At 35.7% G+C, this 6,709-nt stretch overlaps 1 long non-coding RNA gene across 1 annotated transcript; it reads right to left on the bottom strand.

Annotated features, from left to right (window-relative positions):
• Positions 1 to 246: 246 nt before the first annotated feature.
• On the bottom strand, positions 247 to 5,628 carry LOC138912350 (uncharacterized). The gene is made up of 3 exons (XR_011417882.1): positions 2,408 to 5,628; positions 2,195 to 2,346; positions 247 to 1,226 (listed from the first exon to the last, which is right to left on the bottom strand). It is a non-coding gene; the product is annotated as an uncharacterized lncRNA (long non-coding RNA).
• Between the last annotated feature and the right edge of the window lie 1,081 nt (positions 5,629 to 6,709).

The raw sequence follows: 6,709 nt of genomic DNA, 5'->3' as shown, positions 1-6,709 counted from the left end.
GCTGAGATCTCAGAAACTACAAAAGCTAGAAGGTTGAGATTTCCCACACATATTCTTTGGCTTCCTACGCAGCGCAAGTTTATTTTAGCCGAGCGCCACGCCCCCTCTAACGCCCACAATCGCCCACTAACGATTTTAAAATGGTCCTGCGCCCACATCTTTACAGATTTCCGAGAAGTATAAATGCAATTTTGTTGTGTATATTTATACCTATCGAAATGTAGAAGACATTTTTCAAATCGGACCATTCATTAAAAAGTTATACGCAATCAAAAATTATATATCTATCTCCCTCGCACTCCCTTTAGCTGAGTTACGATTATTAGTCGGGACACCAACCCGACTATAGCGTTCTGTCTTGTTTTTTTATATTATTTTTTAAAACAAAACCTTTTAAAATTTAATAAAAGAAAATGCACACACACATGTACATAAAAACTTAGCACGTGCACATCTGCACACATACATATGTATATATACATAGATGAATTTATCGTGGCGTCACTTTTTTTTCACAAACGTGTATGTATATAGTTTATTATCACTATTATTGTTATTATTTTACCACTAATGTTATTATTTAATACTTACGTTCGAGGAATGGCAGCGCATTCAAAAGATATAGTTCTTCTAGAAGGTTTTTTAAACTTGTGTCGTCAGCGTCTATCATACTGGCTTCACTTCTTCACTTACTCCGCTTCACTGGCCGAAAAAAAACGAGCATTTGACGAGAGCCGAAGTGAACTTCGGTAGCTTGCCGAAAAATTCCAGAGAGAATGTCTCTCTCATTTTTAATCTCTCTAATTTTTTTTCATCTCTGAGACGAAGTTGAGAACGATTTCAAGAATGCTTGGGGACGATTTCAATAGTGTTCATGCTTGATAAACGAAATCGAGAATGATGTATTCTCAAAAAGCCAGATCAAGAATGCTTTTATTCTTGATTTCAAGAACGTTTATGCTAAAAAAAGTGAGAAGACAAAATACTGAAATCAAGAAGATTCGTTCTTGGTTTTTTCGTTCTCAAGTTTTCTCAGTGTAATCTTGATACCATTTACGATAGTAAAAAGTTCGTCCAAATGATCTTTAAATAGCAATAGATCCTTTAGGGCGTCGTACAGGGAATTCCACCTTGTTGCAACTGGCGTCTTTAGAGAGCATCCCAGCAGGCTTTTAATGCTCTCTGCAGTTTTAGGGCGATTGCATTTGTTCCAAATTGTAGAACACCTAAAAAAAGTAATGAAAATTAGTTTTTTACAAGAATTAGAAAACTACATGATCTAAAACCTTTTTAGCAGAGATGCATGCTCATCGAACACTCTGCTGTCAGACCTAATTATATTCATATAGTCCGTTGTAGCCAACAGATTCAAAGTGTGGCACCCACACCTATACAGTGTTGGGAAAGGTACTGTGTTTTTTTACCTAGGTAAGGTAAAAGGTATTGGGCAAAAATAAATACCTAGGTAAGGTAAAGGTTCTTCAATTTCCCAGTACCTAGGTAAAGGTAAAAGGTAAATATATTGTTTTTTTATTTTTTATAATTTTTTTGTTTTATTCAATGTAATCATTTAAACTAAAAATAAGACTAGTTTTCCGTTTTTAGTCGTCTTAATCAAACAATATCTTTTCATTTCATTTAAATTTAAATGTTATAATTTTGTGTATATATTTTGAAAACACGCGGCATGAATAATTGTATGCACGTATCACTTCATTAATGTATTTATGAAACCCTCATGTACATATTTGGCGCGCAAAAATTGCGCATGTACAAACATTGACTATATATTGTGCATATGTATATGCCGTTTGTTTACGTACATACGGCATTTTTGCGCGCCAAATACACATTGGTTTCATAAATAAATTGATGTAGTGATGGGAACATACATACGTGCACAAAATTATATAAAATAAAACTGCGATTAGTTTTCATTCTCAAATATGTTCCGACTATTACAGTTTCGAAACGAAACGATACAATGACGTGTAGATGTGGTGGATTTAGCTTATTTCAGTGTCGCATTCAGATTTGGCCATTTTAAATCAGAGCAATGTTTAATACCTATGTAAGTACCTTAATAATTCCAAAGGTATATAAAAATATGTAGCTAGGTAAGGTAAAAGGTACTCAATTATTTTTATACCTAGGTAAGGTAAAAGGTACCACTAAATTGTACCTAGGTACGTACCTAGGTAAAAGTATCTAGGTATGTCCCAACACTGCACATATAATGTTTCGGAAGACGGAATGCTGGGATCTCCTGTGACTGAGGACCGTCATCATCAGAAGTATCCGCGTCATCTGATTGGCTATTATCCTCACAACTGCCATCATAATGAGCTACAAAATTGAAATATATTTTAAAACAGTTTAAGTTACGTTTTTCTCAATTTAAACTTACATAATACTCCAAACTCCTTAAAAGCCTTGACAAAGTTTCTTCCATTGTCTGTTATGGTATACACTATGGTACATTTTGTCATTATTTAAAAGTAACACATCGTTGATCCGTTGCATGTATTCAGCGACTCTATTAAAAGTATGGCTTCCAGGCATACGCGTACACGCCAATGCAACAGAGTGGAGTTGAAAACTAGCATCAAGCCAATGCAATGGCACGTGTATCCAAAAAAGGATGCAAACGTATGTCACAGATCGTAATGTTTCAATAAGGTGCATCTTATAAAACTCAAACTTTTTATCTAAAAGCTTGGTCAATGTTTTTCGCCCCGGAACAACTAATACATTGCTTTCAAAAAGGGCACGAAAAGATGGATTATCAACAATGGAGACGAGAATGTGTCGACAACAAATTTTAAAACTTTTTCGTCGAAGTCCGATTGTCTTAATCCACCTTTTCTTGCCCTCTATATTTTTTTCGGCAGCTTTGACACTCAGCCGAAACGTAAGCATCTCTAACGCCTGAAATCTAATTGAAAATATACACCCAGAAAAAAAATGACCTAAAATGTCAAAAAATGGCCTAGAATTTAGGTTAAAGTGGCCTAAAACTGGAGCTAAGTCCTTGAATGGCCTAAAATTTAGGATTGTATGACCTAAAATTTTAGGCCATTAATGGCCTAAAATGGGGTAATTTTTGGCCTAGATATTAGGTAATTGGCTGCCTTAAAATATGAGAAAACCCCTATCCAAAATTTTAGGCTTTCTTTGGCCTAAAAATTTGTACTGAAAAATGTTTCATATTATAAAGTAAATACAGAGAAATTTATAGCTAACTCGAGGTCAATGTCGGCTTAGTCTTCAAAAAGTCGTCATTATGCCAACACACAAAAACGAGCGAAGAGGCTTCACTGTTCAGCAGTGAAATCGCTGTTTTATTCAACGATCGAAGTGGGTTACTATGCAAGCCGCGCTATAACTGGTTGGGAATTATAGCGTCGCTAGAACGGTATCAGAGTTCCGTGCAAATTTATTTAGGTAAAATGCATTAGTTTTAGGGCCCACGATGGCCTAAAATATTAGGCTATACGCGACCTAAATAGTAGGGCAAATATACCAAAAATTTAAATTTTTAGGCAGTACATGACCTAAAAAGGAACTTTTAGTCCATTTAAAATGTTTTAGGCTATGCATGACCTAAAATGTTGTCCATCATTTTTCTGGGTGTGGTCAAAAGAATAAGTACACAAGTTACACCCTCACTTGCTAAGAGATATCTCTATAGTTATTGAGGCCAGACCTCCCAAACCTTTTTATTTGGAAAAGTTATTCTGTTCTGCAATCGAGTATTACTATAAAAGAGTAGATGTCGATTTGCGTCATGTTCCCCCAGTCCAAACCATAAGACCTATAATTCTGGAAAAAATTGGGTCTGAATCGTGTGTGAGGAGGTGTGCACTAAGAAAAAATTTTTTAAAATGCGGCTCCTAAGGACTCCCAGGACTCTCGAAAAATGCAAAGTTGGTTGATTAAAACATCAACCCGCAGTTTTTAACCAAACAAGTTGATATTTTTTTGTAAAGCTATGTTTGTGGAAATCTTTGAAAGCCCAGAAGATGAGCCCCCACCGACTTCCGGTTGGGGCAATAAATTAATTTTTCCGCACCGACTATGCGATCGCATCCGTTTTTGTTTTAAAGTGCGGAGCTATGCCATACAATTAGTAAGGTATTTTTTTTTTTGTTTTTTGGACCCACGGTTGATTTTATATGATCCTTTTTGTTTGCGGGGGTTGCGGGGGGCCTCTTTGGCAGCACGTTGTTTTTGTTTTTCGCAGCACTCACGAACGTCAGCAAAAGTAGAGCGAAAGAGTAGTGAGCAGAGAGAGAGTCATTTGAAGCGAAAGAGACGCCGCCAATGTTTTTTTTCTGGCTTAGAAACACCTGATAAAATTTTTACTATTTGGATACCAGAACGGATTATCTAATGGATGCAATTCTAAGTCAAAGTGTGTAGCCAACCCATTCAATTCATAAGGAATTTTTGTTTTGATTTTAAAAACATTTTGGATTGGCTTTCAAGGGGAGAGCAGGGAAAACCTTTCAGTCGTCACATTTGCATGTGAGAAACGCAATGACACACACACACATCGATAAATTAACATGTATGTACATACATAAGTATGTAATGATTAAACTAGGATAAAATAACGGATCACCCAATGCAGCCATTCTAAATCAAATATTTTGCAAAAATTTAAATTATGTTAAAGACGAGGGGCGCACGAAGAAGATTGTTGGCAAATTTTGTCTCCAAAATTACACCTACTGTTTTCACCCAAAAGAGTTGGAGCTTTAGGTGCTTTTTTTAATTTTCCTCATTTCCCGAAATATTGACCTCCAGCTGTTGATCCCCAGCCGACATTGGGGCACTTCTTTTTTTGTTTACCTACCGATCCTGCGAGCGGATCCGTTTTTTGCTTAAAGCATTTTGGCCGTAGCCTTTCATAGGTATTTGTGTGTTATTTCTTATCAAATAAAAACACCTCTTAACGAGGTAAAAAACTAGTGACGATCGCACCTTCAACATACAAAAGTTCTGATATCAACATTTGTGACGAAAAATTATTACACTCGTCATTAAATACAATTTCTAATATTTTCTCATTCGGCCCGCCCTAGCAAGCTATTCCAGCCTTTTTCCCTTCACAGGCATTTTCTATTGCAGCGTATGGATGACACAAGTCTGTAGCTTTAGTAGTATAGAAGTTACGGCTTTCCGAATTTTAGGTATTTATAGCTGTTTTCCCGCTAAACTAGCTAGTTTTTCCAAACGTGGTAGAACAAAAGTTTTTTATATCGATGTGATGAACGTCATATCAAATTTTCAGAACTTAAAAAACATATTTTGGACAAGTGGACAAACTGACAAACAGAATTAAATTTTCATTTTGGGAAGAAGAAGAAAATCTTATTTAACTTTTATATTTATATAACTTTTGAACGGAGCGTCGGATTCTATCGTATGACCCCTCATTCGACGGGTATTTTCAATAAGAACACAACTAAAACATTGCGAGGGGGCATTTATCCCCACCGGCCCCAACAGCTCCAAATTTCAAAATTTTCATTTTTTCATTTTCACTGCTCTCTCTCCCAAGCCAATTGATTGTCTTAAAGTCTTGGTATGCAATCCTTTAAGATTTTGCAATACCTTTCGATTGGTGTATTACTCATTACGATCGGACTATCACAGCAAATTTTCATTTCTTCGTGTATATATAGTAGTCGCCTTCGCACACTCTCCTGGTGGGCTTCGTCACTACATGGACTGCCGTCCATAGTGATATATTCTTTTTTATGTTTTTAAGGTTTTTGGGGGTTAGATCTGTTCAAAATAAACGGTAAAAAAGAGTAAAAGTTTTTCTCTGCATTCGCTTAGCTAACCAAATTAGATAGATTAGGGTAAAAGAACTGTAAGGGAAGGGTAAAGGTGAGAAAGATATAGTTCGTTTGGACTTTAGTGAGGATAAGGTCAAGGTGACAAACAAGTTTTACTAAGAAAAAGTGAAGTTAAAGTAAGTAAGTATAGTAAGGAAAAACTGGTGCTAAGGTGGGTTAAGACTATGAAATAGTGAAAACAGCATTAAGGTGCTAAAAAAGTGTGCCAAGAGTTAGAATAAAATAGGTGGGGTTAAGGTGAGGTAATATTAGGGTTAATGCGGTGTTAAGGTAAGGTATGTTATGGTTAGAAGGATTCGAATATTAGTGCGTTGTAGGTGGGTTTACTGTTTAGCTAAGGTTACGCGGGATTTTACTCTGATATTAATTTGAATTTGAATATACAAAAAAATCAGCAATAAATGCTTTGCTAATAGTAGCGGACAACGTCGCTTCGGGTATTGCTAGTATTTAAATAAACAATGGATACAGTTAAACCTGTCTAATCCATGTTAGCCCTACATTTGTGCGATAGGTCGGTTTTGGTGTGGTCAAAATAATAAGTACACTTGTGTTACTTATAAATTTTAAAATATTAAACCTAGAATGGGGCTACGGTTAGTATTTTATCTTAAGTTAGGATCATGTTTATAAGAAGTCTGGGCCAATTGGACGATCCAAAAAGTTTCCAAGCCTGGATTTGGTTATTTCAAAGTCATCATCCATGCTAAAATCTGATTTGCAGCTTTAAAGGAACACTTAACACTTAAGTATGGCTTGTGATTCCCTAAAATTTCCTTAAAAATACTACTCTGAATAAATAAAATCGATTTGGAAAAAAATGAGTACTTACACCGTAAAAA

Source organism: Drosophila takahashii, chromosome 2R (genome assembly GCF_030179915.1).
Source record: "Drosophila takahashii strain IR98-3 E-12201 chromosome 2R, DtakHiC1v2, whole genome shotgun sequence".
Taxonomy (NCBI): Eukaryota; Metazoa; Arthropoda; class Insecta; order Diptera; family Drosophilidae; genus Drosophila; species Drosophila takahashii.
This window is presented reverse-complemented; position numbering and strand designations above follow the sequence as displayed.